The sequence below is a fragment of the Rhinopithecus roxellana genome, chromosome 4 (assembly GCF_007565055.1).
Source record: "Rhinopithecus roxellana isolate Shanxi Qingling chromosome 4, ASM756505v1, whole genome shotgun sequence".
Lineage (NCBI taxonomy): Eukaryota > Metazoa > Chordata > Mammalia > Primates > Cercopithecidae > Rhinopithecus > Rhinopithecus roxellana.
The window spans coordinates 118,982,818-118,998,140 of record NC_044552.1 but is presented as its reverse complement, the minus strand read 5'-3'; the positions used below and the strand labels follow the sequence as shown (position 1 = coordinate 118,998,140).

The window sequence follows — 15,323 nt, the reverse complement described above, 5'->3', positions numbered from 1 at the left end:
TGCTATAATAAAATACCTTAGGCTGGGTACAGTGGCTCATGCCTGTAATCCCAGCACATTGGGAGGCTGAGGCAGATGGAACACCTGAGATCAGGAGTTTGAGACCAGCCTGGCCAACATGGTGAAACCTCGTCTCTAGTGAAAAATTTTTAAAAAAATTTTAGCTGGGCTTGGTGATGTACACCTGTAATCCCAGCTACTTGGGAGGCTGAGGCAGGAGAATTGCTTGAACCCAGGAGGTGGTGGCTGCAATGAGCCGAGATTGCTCCACTGCACTCCAGCCTGGACAACAGAGTGAGACTCTGTCTCAAACAAAACCAAAAACAGAAACAAAAAGAAACCTCAGACTGGGTAACTTATAATCAATAGAAATGTATTTCTCACAGTTCTGGAGACTGGGAAGTCCAAGATCAAAGTGCCAGCAGGTTTGGTGTCTGGTGAGGCTCGTACTTTCTTGCTGAGGTGGAACCCTCATGACTTAACCACCACCTAAATGCCCCACCTTCTAATATGGTTGCATTGGAGATTAAATTGCAACAGTAAATTTGGAGGGACACAAACATTCAAACTATAGCTGAATTCATCTACATCTCCAGCTGGTGAGGTCTGGAAGAAGTGAGGTTACACATATAGATGAGAAAGCTCAGGGTCAGAGACTAGAGGTCTGTTGTATGAAAGGAAAATAAAAACTTGGGACCCCAATTCAGTATGCCAAGAGGAGAAATTGACCTGAAAGCTGACTCATGCAAGCACCTGCTGTTCCTTTTGTTCTTAAGCAGATAGCTACAGATAAAAGATTAAATATCTTCACTCTGTGTTTGAGGCAGGAGAATAGGGTCTGGAGGCAGGGAACCCAATGACTTCCTAGACCTAAATCAAATAGAAATGCTTCAGCTATGACAGGAAATATTCTCTCCATTTACATAGTGTGTACACTGAGTAAATGGCTTTGTAACTTTACTTCATCCTCTTCATTCACATAAGGCGTACACCAAGTAACCAGTGGAAAACTCTAAAGGGCATTTAAACCCCAGAACATTCCGTAATGGGGCTCTGGAGCCCCTATGCTCAGATCTGCTCCCACACTGTGGAGTATACTTTCATTTTCAGGAAATCTCTGCTCTTGTTGCTTTGTTCTTTCCTTGCTTTATTGTGTGTTTTGTCCAATCCTTTGTTCCTGGACACCTTTCACTGGTAATGTGTTCACTTTATCTTGTGTAAAGTGTGGATTCACTGAGTGCAAGACAAATACATAACTGACTGTTCCCCTACCTGATCCTTTTGTCTTGCAATATGGGGGTTCAATTATGTGACCATACCCTCCCCATTCCTTCTCTAGCTTGTTTTTCTGCTTTAAATTGTCGAAGCCCTTAAAATCATCTTTGGAGAAAGGCACAGACCTGTCTCCTGGGTGCGTCCTCAACCTTGGCAAAAAAAAACTTCTAAACTGATTGCGACTTGTCTCAGATACTTTCTAGTTTACAGTTGTTATATGTTATCTAAGGTAACTCAGCTCTTTAATGGAATTCTAACCCAGGTGTGCCTAAATTCAAAATGTGAGGTTTTGCTGCATTATAGTGAATGATGGATATCAAGGCTTTTCTGATGACTTTGAAAATAGCTGGAGAGGCCAGGTGCGGTGGCTCACACCTGTAATCCCAGCACTTTGGGAGCCTGAAGTGGATGGATCACAAGGTCAGGAGTTTGAGACTAGTCTGGTCAACATAGTGAAAACTCATCTCTATTAAAAACACAAAAAATTAGCTGGGTGTGGGGGTGGGCCTGTTGTCCCAGCTACTTGGGAGGTTGAGGCAGGGGAATCTCTTGAACCCAGGAAACAGAGGCTGCAGTGAGCCGAGATTGTACCACTGCACTCCATCCAGCCTGGGCGGCAGGGTGGCAGATGGCAGAGTGAAACTCTGCCTAAAAAAAAAAAAAAAAGAAAGAAAGAGAACAGAACATTCTCCAGTTATGACCTCATTGTTTTGTTCATTCTTGACAAAGTTTCCACTGACCCAACTCAGTAAAGTTTTACATCTGAATTCAATATAGTATTTTCAAATGAGTGTGGACAAGAGGTCCACTCATTGTTGATGTAGAATTGAGTACAGAATATACTTTGCTTAAATTATTTTCACTGTTTTTTTCTCACAACATTCTTGGAAGTCATCTATTAATGCAGTTCTTACATAAAAGGAAGAGATAACTAAAGAGGATATAGAGCCAGGAAGTAAATTGTTTCTCCAAATACTTCAGACAATTTAAATGTTCAAATATAGAGTTACTTGTGAGTTTGCAAAGTACAAAATCAAATGGGTAATTCTCAAAGCCTTGTGTTTTAAATGATGAGAAGCAAAGCCTTTTCAAGTTTATGTAAATAAATTGACCACTTCCTTGAAAAAGTTTTAAGATTTCGCTAGAGATAAGGTGAATCATATCAAGTGGCCTAAATAAGGTTTAGTTTTGAATGAGCAAATAGCTCAAGGCAAGGTGGTGGTTTTACTAAAGTAAAAAAAAGAAGAAGTTGTCAAGAATGAAACCTGCCAAAAAATTATTAAAAACTAAGATGGCAAGATTTTCTTTGGAGAGTTATGAAATGTTCTGAAGTTAGACAGTCTAGAATTAGATGGTTCAACAACTCAGTGAATTTACTAAAAAACACTGAATTTTACACTTTGATAGGGTGAATGTTATGTTGATTAAATTTTGGTAAAGCACTTATCAAATGAAACTGTAATAAGAGAATGTAAGAAGATTCAGTCACAAAATACACACGTATATTACACAAATTTGAACACTTTTAGCTAAACTTTGAAAAGACAAGCGAGTCACTTTGGAACCCAAATTCATTGTCTGAAAGATTTTTTAAAATCTTAAAAAGAAAGAAATGAAGATAAGGAAATCATGAGTGAAAAAAACAAACAAACTTGGATGATATAACCAGAAGTAACACATAAATGAAGTAATTTCAGAAGAACAAGATATAGCATTTTAAAAATAATATGGAAAAGCAAGGGACCCAGAATAATCAAAAGAATCCTTAAAAAGAAGGACGAAGTTGGAGAACTCACATTGACTTCAGAACTTACTACAAAGTTACAATAGTCAAGCCAGCATGGTACTGACATAAGGATAGACACATAGATCAATGGAATACAGTGAGAGTCTAGAAGCCAGCCTACATATGCAAGAGCGTATAGAGGGTCTTCAAAAAAAATTAAAAATAGAACTATTATATGATCCAGCAATCCCACTACAGGGTATACATTTAAAGGAATCGAAATTGAGATTTCAAAGAGCATTTGCACTCCCATTCATTGCAGCATGAACTTAAGTAACCTAAATATTCATCATGGATGAATGGGTAAGGAAAATGTGTTACATATATACAGTGGAATATTGTTTAGCCTTAAGAAAGAAGGAAATCCTGCTATTTGTGACAACATGCATAAACCTAGAGGACTTTATGCTAAGTGAAATAAGTTAGATACAGGAAGACAAGTACTACTTGATGCCACTTATATAAGGAATCTAAAAGAGTTAAACTCTTAGAAGCAGAGAGTAGAATGGTGGTTGTCAGGAGCTGGGGAGAGGGGGATATAGGGAGCTATTAGCCAAAAGTTACAAAGTTTCAGTTGTAAAAGATGAGTAAGTCCTAGAGATCTGCTGTACAGCATAATACCTATAGTTAACAAAACTGTATTACATACTTAAAAATTCGCTAAGGGGGTAGATCTTATGTTTTATCACATACTACACACACACACATGCACACACATACATACACAATTATAAATATAGAGGGTGGAAGGAAACTGTTTTGGAGGTGATGGATATGTTTAGATTGTGGTAATGATTTCACAGATGTATATTTAACCTCAAACTCATCAAGTTGCATACATTAAATATGTACAGCTTTTTGTATGTCCATCATTCCCCAACGAAAGTTTTTAAAATCCTGCACACACACACATATATACACGTGTATATATGTATATGAATATATATATGTATATAAATTTATGTTAGATAAGATTGCCAAGACAATTCCAATGGGGAAAAGAAGTCTTTCCAAACATGCTGCTGGGACAACTGGATCTCTACGTGCAAAAGAATGAACTTGAACTACTATTTCACACTATATTAAAACAATTATCAATTATTTTGGGACTGAAGGCAAGAAGCAGCAAATGGAAAAAGCTCTCCCTGTCTTCCCCTTTTCTGCCTCAAGGTAGGATATAAATTATCCTTTACTGGAGACAATTCTAGACTCTATTCGCCCAGCGAAGGCACCAGAGGAATCTGCAAACAAATGTTACTTCATTAGTTTACCCCCATATGGTTATTTACCCACTGTTTCCTACCCCTGAAAGGAAATTGCCTTCTTTTGTCCTGTCATTTCTCTATAAATTTATTGTTCTTTGTTGAAGATGCAATATAAGCCAGAGTTCTAAGCAACTGCTTTGAGTTACTTTTCATTGAGGTTTTTCCTGCATGGTGTTCACTTTACGTGTTAATAAACTTGTTTGTTTTTTTCTTGTTGATCTGCTTTTGCTATAGGGGCTCCTCTCAACTAAGAACTTACACAGGGACAGGTAATCTTTAGCTTCGCTGACAACTGAAATGAAAGAACTAAAATTACAAAACTCTTAAAAGAAAACATGGGATTTGCTATGGTTTGAATGTCCCACCAAAACTCCTGGTCAAATTTAATTGCCAATGGAGTGGTACTAGGAGATAAGACCTTTGGGGGCGGAGCAAGATGACCGAATAGGAACAGCTCCAGTCTCCAACTCCCAGGGCGAGCGACACAGAAGACCGGTGATTTCTGCATTTTCAACTGAGGTAATGGGGTCATCTCACTAGGGAGTGCCGGACAATCGGTGCTGGTCAGCTGCTGCAGCCTGACCAGCAAGAGCTGAAGCAGGGCGAGGCATCGCCTCACCTGGAAGCACAAGGGGGAAGGGAATCCGTTTTCCTAGCCAGGGGAACTGAGACACACAACACCTGGAAAATCGGGTAACTCCCACCCCAATACTGCGCTTTAAGCCAACTGGCACACCAGGAGAATATATCCCAAACCTGGCCGGGAGGGTCCCACGCCCACGGAGCCTCCCTCACTGCTAACACAGCAGTCCGCGGCGATCTATCCGCAAGGCAGCAGCGAGGCTGGGGGAGGGGCGCCCGCCATTGCTGAGGCTTAAGTAGGTAAACAAAGCCGCTGCTGGGAAGCTCGAACTGGGTGGAGCTCACAGCAGCTCAAGGAAGCCTGCCTGTCTCTGTAGACTCCACCTCTGGGGACAGCGCACAGCTGAAGACTAACAGGGGAAGCAGCGGGGGCCGGTGCAGACGCGAACGACTCTGTCTGACAGCTTTGGGGAGAGCCGTGGATCTCCCAACATGGAGGTTGAGATCTGAGAACAGACAGACTGCCTGCTCAGGTGGGTCCCTGACCCCTGAGTAGCCTAGCTGGGAGACATCCCCAACTAGGGGCAGTCTGACACCCCACAACTCACAGGGTGGAGTACACCCCTGAGAGGAAGCTTCCAAAGTAAGAATCAGACAGGTACACTTGCTGTTCAGCAATATTCTATCTTCGGCAACCTCTGCTGCTGATACCCAGGCAAACAGGGTCTGGAGTGGACCTCAAGCAATCTCCAACAGACCAACAGACAGTCCTCTGACTGTCAGAAGGAAAACGATCAAACAGGAAGGACACCTATACCAAAACCCCATCAGTACGTCCCCATCATCAAAGACCAGAGACAGATAAAACCACAAAGATGGGGAAGAAGCAGGGCAGAAAAGCTGGAAATTCAAAAAATAAGAGCGCATCTCCCCCTGCAAAGGAGTGCAGCCCATCGCCAGCAACAGATCGAAGCTGGTCAGAGAGTGACTTTGATGAGATGAGAGAAGAAGGCTTCAGTCCATCAAACTTCTCAGAGCTAAAGGAGGAATTACGTACCCAGCGCAAAGAAACTAAAAATCTTGAAAAAAGAGTGGAAGAATTGACAGCTAGACTAATTAATGCAGAGAAGATCATAAACGAAATGACAGAGAGGAAAACCATGACACGAGAAATACGTGACAAATGCACAAGCTTCAGTAACCGACTCGATCAACTGGAAGAAAGAGTATCAGTGATTGAAGATCAAATGAATGAAATGAAGGGAGAAGAGAAACCAAAAGAAAAAAGAAGAAAAAGAAATGAACAAAGCCTGCAAGAACTATGGGATTACGTAAAAAGACCAAATCTACGTCTGATTGGGGTGCCTGAAAGTGAGGGGGAAAATGGAACCAAGTTGGAAAACACTCTTCAGGATATCATCCAGGAGAACTTCGCCAACCTAGTAGGGCAGGCCAACATTCAAATTCAGGAAATACAGAGAACGCCACAAAGATACTCCTCCAGAAGAGCAACTCCAAGACACATAATTGCCAGATTCACCAAAGTTGAAATGAAGGAAAAAATCTTAAGGGCAGCCAGAGAGAAAGGTCGGGTTACCCACAAAGGGAAGCCCATCAGACTAACAGCAGACCTCTCGGCAGAAACTCTACAAGCCAGAAGAGAGTGGGGGCCAATATTCAACGTTCTTAAAGAAAAGAATTTTAAACCCAGAATTTCATATCCAGCCAAACTAAGTTTCATAAGTGAAGGAGAAATAAAATCCTTTACAGATAAGCAAATGCTTAGAGATTTTGTCACCACCAGGCCTCTCTTACAAGAGACCCTGAAGGAAGCCCTAAACATGGAAAGGAACAACCGGTACCAGCCATTGCAAAAACATGCCAAAATGTAAAGACCATCGAGGCTAGGAAGAAACTGCATCAACTAACGAGCAAAATAACCAGTTAATATCATAATGGCAGGATCAAGTTCACACATAACAATATTAACCTTAAATGTAAATGGACTAAATGCTCCAATTAAAAGACACAGACTGGCAGACTGGATAAAGAGTCAAGACCCATCAGTCTGCTGTATTCAGGAGACCCATCTCACATGCAGAGACATACATAGGCTCAAAATAAAGGGATGGAGGAAGATCTACCAAGCAAATGGAGAACATAAAAAAGCAGGAGTTGCAATCCTAGTCTCTGATAAAACAGACTTTAAACCATCAAAGATCAAAAGAGACAAAGAAGGCCATTACATAATGGTAAAGGGATCAATTCAACAGGAAGAGCTAACTCTCCTAAATATATATGCGCCCAATACAGGAGCACCCAGATTCATAAAGCAAGTCCTTAGAGACTTACAAAGAGACTTAGACTCCCATACAATAATAATGGGAGACTTCAACACTCCACTGTCAACATTAGACAGATCAACGAGACAGAAAGTTAACAAGGATATCCAGGAATTGAACTCATCTCTGCACCAAGCAGACCTAATAGACATCTATAGAACTCTCCACCCCAAATCAACAGAATATACATTCTTCTCAGCACCACATCGCGCTTATTCCAAAATTGACCACATAATTGGAAGTAAAGCACTCCTCAGCAAATGCAAAAGAACAGAAATTATAACAAACTGTCTCTCAGACCACAGTGCAATCAAACTAGAACTCAGGACTAAGAAACTCAATCAAAACCGGTCAACTACATGGAAACTGAACAACCTGCTCCTGAATGACTACTGGGTACATAACGAAATGAAAGCAGAAATAAAGATGTTCTTTGAAACCAATGAGAACAAAGATACAACATACCAGAATCTCTGGGACACATTTAAAGCAGTGTGTAGAGGGAAATTTATAGCACTAAATGCCCACAAGAGAAAGCTGGAAAGATCTAAAATTGACACCCTAACATCACAATTAAAAGAACTAGAGAGGCAAGAGCAAACACATTCAAAAGCTAGCAGAAGGCAAGAAATAACTAAGATCGGAGCAGAACTGAAGGAGATAGAGACACAAAAAACCCTCCAAAAAATCAATAATTCCAGGAGTTGGTTTTTTGAAAAGATCAACAAAATTGACAGACCGCTAGCAAGGCTAATAAAGAAGAAAAGAGAGAGGAATCAAATAGACGCAATAAAAAATGATAAAGGGGATTTCACCACTGACCCCACAGAAATACAAACAACCATCAGAGAATACTATAAATGCCTCTACTCAAATCAACTAGAAAATCTAGAAGAAATGGATAATTTCCTGGACACTTACACTCTCCCAAGACTAAACCAGGAAGAAGTGGAATCCCTGAATAGACCAATAGCAGGCTCTGAAATTGAGGCAACAATTAATAGCCTACCCACCAAAAAAAGTCCAGGACCAGATGGGTTCACAGCTGAATTCTACCAGAGGTACAAGGAGGAGCTGGTACCATTCCTTCTGAAACTATTCCAATCAATAGAAAAAGAGGGAATCCTCCCTAACTCATTTTATGAGGCCAACATCATCCTGATACCAAAGCCTGACAGAGACACAACAAAAAAAGAGAATTTTAGACCAATATCCCTGATGAACATCGATGCAAAAATTCTCAATAAAATACTGGCAAACCAGATTCAGCAGCACATCAAAAAGCTTATCCACCATGATCAAGTGGGCTTCATCCCTGGGATGCAAGGCTGGTTCAACATTCACAAATCAATAAACATAATCCAGCATATAAACAGAACCAAAGACAAGAACCACATGATTATCTCAATAGATGCAGAAAAGGCTTTTGACAAAATTCAACAGCCCTTCATGTTAAAAACGCTCAATAAATTCGGTATTGATGGAACGTACCTCAAAATAATAAGAGCTATTTATGACAAACCCACAGCTAATATCATACTGAATGGGCAAAAACTGGAAAAATTCCCTTTGAAAACTGGCACAAGACAGGGATGCCCTCTCTCACCACTCCTATTCAACATAGTCTTGGAAGTTCTGGCTAGGGCAATCAGGCAAGAGAAAGAAATCAAGGGTATCCAGTTAGGAAAAGAAGAAGTCAAATTGTCCCTGTTTGCAGATGACATGATTGCATATTTAGAAAACCCCATCATCTCAGCCCAAAATCTCCTTAAGCTGATAAGCAACTTCAGCAAAGTCTCAGGATACAAAATTAATGTGCAAAAATCACAAGCATTCTTATACACCAGTAACAGACAAGCAGAGAGCCAAATCAGGAATGAACTTCCATTCACAATTGCTTCCAAGAGAATAAAATACCTAGGAATCCAGCTTACAAGGGATGTAAAGGACCTCTTCAAGGAGAACTACAAACCACTGCTCAGTGAAATCAAAGAGGACACAAACAAATGGAAGAACATACCATGCTCATGGATAGGAAGAATCAATATCGTGAAAATGGCCATACTGCCCAAGGTTATTTATAGATTCAATGCCATCCCCATCAAGCTACCAATGAGTTTCTTCACAGAATTGGAAAAAAACTGCTTTAAAGTTCATATGGAACCAAAAAAGAGCCCGCATTGCCAAGACAATCCTATGTCAAAAGGACAAAGCTGGAGGCGTCACGCTACCTGACTTCAAACTATACTACAAGGCTACAGTAACCAAAACAGCATGGTACTGGTACCAAAACAGAGCTATAGACCAATGGAACAGAACAGAGTCCTCAGAAATAATACCACACATCTACAGCCATCTGATCTTTGACAAACCTGAGAGAAACAAGAAATGGGGAAAGGATTCCCTATTTAATAAATGGTGCTGGGAAAATTGGCTAGCCATAAGTAGAAAGCTGAAACTGGATCCTTTCCTTACCCCTTATACGAAGATTAATTCAAGATGGATTAGAGACTTAAATGTTAGACCTAATACCATAAAAACCCTAGAAGAAAATCTAGGTGGTACCATTCAGGACATAGGCATGGGCAAGGACTTCATGTCTAAAACACCAAAAGCAACGGCAGCAAAAGCCAAAATTGACAAATGGGATCTAATTAAACTAAAGAGCTTTTGCACAGCAAAAGAAACTACCATCAGAGTGAACAGGCAACCTACAGAATGGGAGAAAATTTTTGCAACCTACTCATCTGACAAAGGGCTAATATCCAGAATCTACAAAGAACTCAAACAAATAATACAAGAAAAAAACAAACAACCCCATCAAAAAGTGGGGAAAGGATATGAACAGACATTTCTCAAAAGAAGACATTCATACAGCCAACAGACACATGAAAAAATGCTCATCATCACTCGCCATCAGAGAAATGCAAATCAAAACCACAATGAGATACCATCTCACACCAGTTAGAATGGCAATCATTAAGAAGTCAGGAAACAACAAGTGTTGGAGAGGATGTGGAGAAATAGGAACACTTTTACACTGTTGGTGGGATTGTAAACTAGTTCAACCATTATGGAAAACAGTATGGCAATTCCTCAAGGATCTAGAACTAGATGTACCATATGACCCAGCCATCCCACTACTGGGTATATACCCAAAGGATTATAAATTATTCTACTACAAAGACACATGCACACGTATGTTTATTGCGGCACTATTCACAATAGCAAAGACTTGGAATCAACCCAAATGTCCATCTGTGACAGACTGGATTAAGAAAATGTGGCACATATACACCATGGAATACTATGCAGCCATAAAAAAGGATGAGTTTGCGTCCTTTGTAGGGACATGAATGCAGCTGGAAACCATCATTCTTAGCAAACTATCACAAGAAGAGAAAACCAAACACCGCATGTTCTCACTCATAGGTGGGAACTGAACAATGAGATCACTTGGACTGGGGAAGGGGAACATCACACACTGGGGCCTCTCATGGGGAGGGGGGAGGAGGGAGGGATTGCATTGGGGAGTTATACATGATATAAATGATGAATTGATGGGTGCTGACGAGTTGATGGGTGCAGCACACCAACATGGCATAAGTATACATCAAGTGGGCTTCATCCCTGGGATGCAAGGCTGGTTCAACATTCGCAAATCAATAAATGTAATCCAGCATATAAACAGAACCAAAGACAAGAACCACATGATTATCTCATGTGTAACAAACCTGCACGTTATGCACATGTACCCTAGAACTTAAAGTATAATAAAAAAAAAAAAAAAAGAAAAAAAAAAGAGATAAGACCTTTAAGAGGTATAGATCATGAGGGTTCTGCCCTTCTGAATGGATTAATGCTGTTTTCAGCGTAGTGGATTAGTTATTGAGGGAGAGGACTCCAGGATAAGTTTGACCTCCATTTTCTCCCTGTCTCATTTGTCACCTGCCTTTCTGCTTTCTGCCATGGTATGATGCAACAAGAAAGCCCTCACCAGATGGCTAAGTAGATGCTGGCACCATGCCCTTTGACTTCCCAGCCTCCAAAACTGTGAGCCAAATAAATCTTTTGTGTATAAATTACCCAGTCTGTGGTGTTCTGTTGTAGCAGCAGAAAACAGCCTAAGACAAGATTAAATCTTTGTGACCTTGGGCTAATCAATGATTTCTTAACTATGAGAATCACATATCAGATAAGAGCCTTTAATCTGGAATATATAAAGAACTATTCTAACTTAACAATGAAAAGACAACACAATTTTAAAAGGGCAAAGTATTTGAATAGACCTTTCTCCAAATAAGGTTTATAAATGGCCAATGAGCACGTGGAAAGATGCTCAACACCTTTTCATCGTTAGGCAAATGCAAATCAAAACCACGTTCACTAGGATAGCTATAGTAATAAAAAGAAGGAACAATAGTGAGTGGTGAGGATGTGGAGACATTGGAACCCTCATATATTGTTGGTGGGTATGTAAAATGATGCAACTACCATGGAAAGCAGTTTGACAGCTCCTCATAAAGTTAAACATGGTAGTACCACAGGACCCAGCAATTCTACTCTTAGCTATATATGTCCAAGAGAGATGGAAATTTAATTCCACACAAAAATTTAAGTTGCCATTTTCATGGCATTGTCATTTATAATGGCCAAATATTGGAAACAATCCAAATGTCCATCATCTAATGAATGGATCAACAAAATGAGGTATATCTATACAGTGAAATAGGATTTGGCCACAGAAGAAAGAGTGGAGTACTGATACAGGCTACATCATGGATGATCCTTGTAAATACTAAATTAAAAAAGCAAGTCATAAAAGATCACATATCGTATGATTTTATTTATAAGAAATGTCTAGAGTAGGCAAATCTACAGAGACAGAAAGTACGTTAGTGGGCACCTAGGGCCAAGGAGGGAGAGAGAATGGGCAGTGATGGCAGCAGGGTGTTTGGAGGGGGAGTGGTGATGAAAATGTTCTAAAGCTATAGAGATGTTTGCACAAATATATTAATATATTTAAAAACATTGAATTGTATATGTTAAATGATTGAATTTTATGGTATGTGACATATCTCAAGAAAGATATTTTTTAAAATAGTTCAGGAAAGTGGATATATATATATATACAAATTATGCAACTAGTTCACTTTCCAGAATCCCATAAATTAAAACTCCTATGACTTGTAAATCTTCTAGATCCTAGAACAGATGATCATAAGCCTATTCTTAGCTAGGAATTTCCTGGACATATGCCAAGAAATAAAAACCCTTGGCTGGGCGTGGTGCCTTACTGAGAGACAAGTATTATCTTTTAATCAACAAAACCGGTAGAGGATTAAATTATTGGTTCAGAGTACAGGCTTTTTGCTAGACAGAAATATCCAAAGCTTAATACTTCATAAAGGAAATTAAGAACAGAGATTTTTCATAGTGGAAACCTTGTTAAGGTTACCAAGGTTTACAGGAGATAGTACCAGAGCATGCATGTATTTGGCAGCTACTGAGAGTCTGCTATTTGCCAGAAGATATTCAATACTGGAAAGAAATGTTTAAAAGGCTGAGTCCCTGCCCTAAGGGAGGTTATGGTCCAGGGAAGAGACACAAATGCATTTCATATCACATGTTAAGTGCTACGGGGAGAGTGCAAGGAAACTAAGGGACAGAGAAGAAGGTTGGTCACCCTGGCCGGGAGACCAGAGATGCCTCCTCAGAGGAGTTTCTAGGAGAGGATCAGGGTTGGAGCAGGTGTGGGATTTCAAAGCACAGCCATCTGGAATGCGCACTCAGAAAGAAGAAAACCTCAGGGGTCAAGGAGAGCCAAAGTCTGAAAAACCACGCAAAGGCTATTTCTTTCTGTTATGCTATGTTTATGTTTCTTTGAGGAGGGAACTATGTAAGAGGTAATGTGAGGTAACGTATGGTAATATATTAGCACTTGAGAAGGAAATGCCTTTGACTCAGTGCAGTTTCTTCCCTAGTAAGAATAGTCTCCAAAGACTGCTAAAAATACAGAGGAGAAGCAAAGTGAAGTCTTCGTTTTTACTGTTTTTCATCTCTTCACATCAGGTGAATTAAACCAAAATTCATCATCATAGGAGAAGCACTTCTTTTTTAACCTCACATAAATTTTTACATTTTCCTTAAAAACTCTTTATTTCAAATATACACAAATGGAGAGAGGAGTGTGATAAAACCCCATATTCCTGCTGTCTTAGTCTGTTTTGTGTTGCTATAAAGGTGTACCTGTGGTGGGTGGTTTGTAAAGAAAGAGGTTGAGTTAGTTCATGTTCTGCAGGCTGTGCAAGAAGCATAGTGCTGGCATCTGCTCTGCTTCTGGTGAGGACTTTTGTGCTGCATCAAAACGTGGTGCAGAAGGTCAAATGGCAGGCAGGCAGGTGCAAAGAGGGATCAAACCTGGGGGTCCTCCTGGCTTTGGAACAACCCTCTCCCTTGGGAACTAATCCATTCCCTCAAAACCAACCCTGTCTCGGGACAGCAAGGGAACTTACTCACTACCCTGAGAACAGCACCAAACCATTCATAAGGGCTCTACTCCATGACCTAAACTCCTCCCACTACACCCCACATCCCAACATCACCACACTGGGGATCACATTTCAACATAATATTCGGTGGGGAACATACAAGTCATGTCCAATCCGTAGCAGCAACCACCCAGATTTAAAAGTAATCAACATTTGGCCCACTTGAATCACCTATTTGCCCCCCATTTTTGCTGAAGAGTTTTAAAGCAAATTCCAGGCAAAATGGCACTTGCCATCTAGTATTTCAACGTGTCTCTAAAAGAGGGAAATATAACGAGTTACCGCTATCACACCTAAATTTATAACAATGATTTATTAGTATCTAATTCCCAGACCATATTCAAAGTTCATTGACGGTTTAATAAACATCTTTTTTTTTTTTTTAAAATAAACATCTTTTTTTTTTTTTTTTTTTTTTTTTTAGACGGAGTTTTGCTCTTGCTGCCCAGGCTGGAGTGCAATGGCGTGATCTCGGCTCACTGCAACCTCTGCCTCCCAGGTTGAAGTGATTCTCCTTTCTCAGCCTCCCAAGTAGCTGGGATTATAGGCCCTTGCCACCACACCCATCTAATTTTTGTATTTTTAGTAAAGACAGGGTTTCGTCATATTGGTCAGGCTGGTCTCGAACTCCTGACCTCAGGTGATCAGCCCACCTAGCCTCCCAAAGTGCTGGGATTACAGATGTAAGCTACCGTGCCCGGCCAATAAACATCTTTGTAAGATAATTTTTTTCCCAAATAAAGATACAAATGAGACTCACACGTTATATTCAGTTGTCACACCCCCTTGTCTTTTACATCTGTAGCAAGCCCCTCTCCCCTCTTCTTTTCCCTTCCCATTGACTTACTGAAAAAACCTGGTGTAATTGTCCCATAGAACAATGCACATAGAATATCCATTGTTCCACATCCTAGGTTTGCCTGATTACTTCCTCATGGTGACGGTATCATTCAACTAGCTCCTCTTCCCCGCATCTTGTACCTAAATTGTAAGTTAGCGCTAAAAGCTAACTTATCAGCTTAATTTATTTAATTGAATTTAGGGTCAGTGTTTGGCAAAAGTAAGTTCTGTGAACTCATACTGTGGGACATCAGGAACCACTTGATGCCCTATTCTGATTGATTCTAAAATTGGTCGCTGGATTCAGGTGACAGCCTGATCTCTTCATTAGCAAGAAGTGTTTCCCACCCTTAGAGCTATAAAATAAACCATGGTTTTCACTTTAACATGCTGTAAACTTCTAGAACCCCATCAAACTGCCATTTAATGGTTTTAGCATTTGTGGTTTGTTGTCAGAATCAATTATTTCACTAGGAGTTGCTAAATGGTGATTTTCTAATTATATCATTCTTTTTAGATTTATTATCTGGGATTCTTCTGTAAATAATAGTTTATAAAATCCTTTCCCTTGTAAATTATGGCTACTGGGTTACCTGGAAATGTGGTTCATATAGGAAAATTGAGATAAATGCTTACTCTTTTGTGTTGCCAGTTTTCAGAGTAATTAGTTTCTACTATAGCT

General features: G+C 40.1%; 1 long non-coding RNA gene across 1 annotated transcript in view; it reads left to right on the top strand.

The window, feature by feature from the left end:
• The window catches only part of LOC115897001, a 40,236-nt gene extending 25,958 nt beyond the window's left edge, over positions 1-14,278 (top strand). The window contains exon 4 of the long non-coding RNA XR_004056963.1: positions 14,226-14,278. This is a non-coding gene — a long non-coding RNA (uncharacterized LOC115897001). The remainder of the gene's footprint in view (positions 1-14,225) is intronic.
• Positions 14,279-15,323: the final 1,045 nt, after the last annotated feature.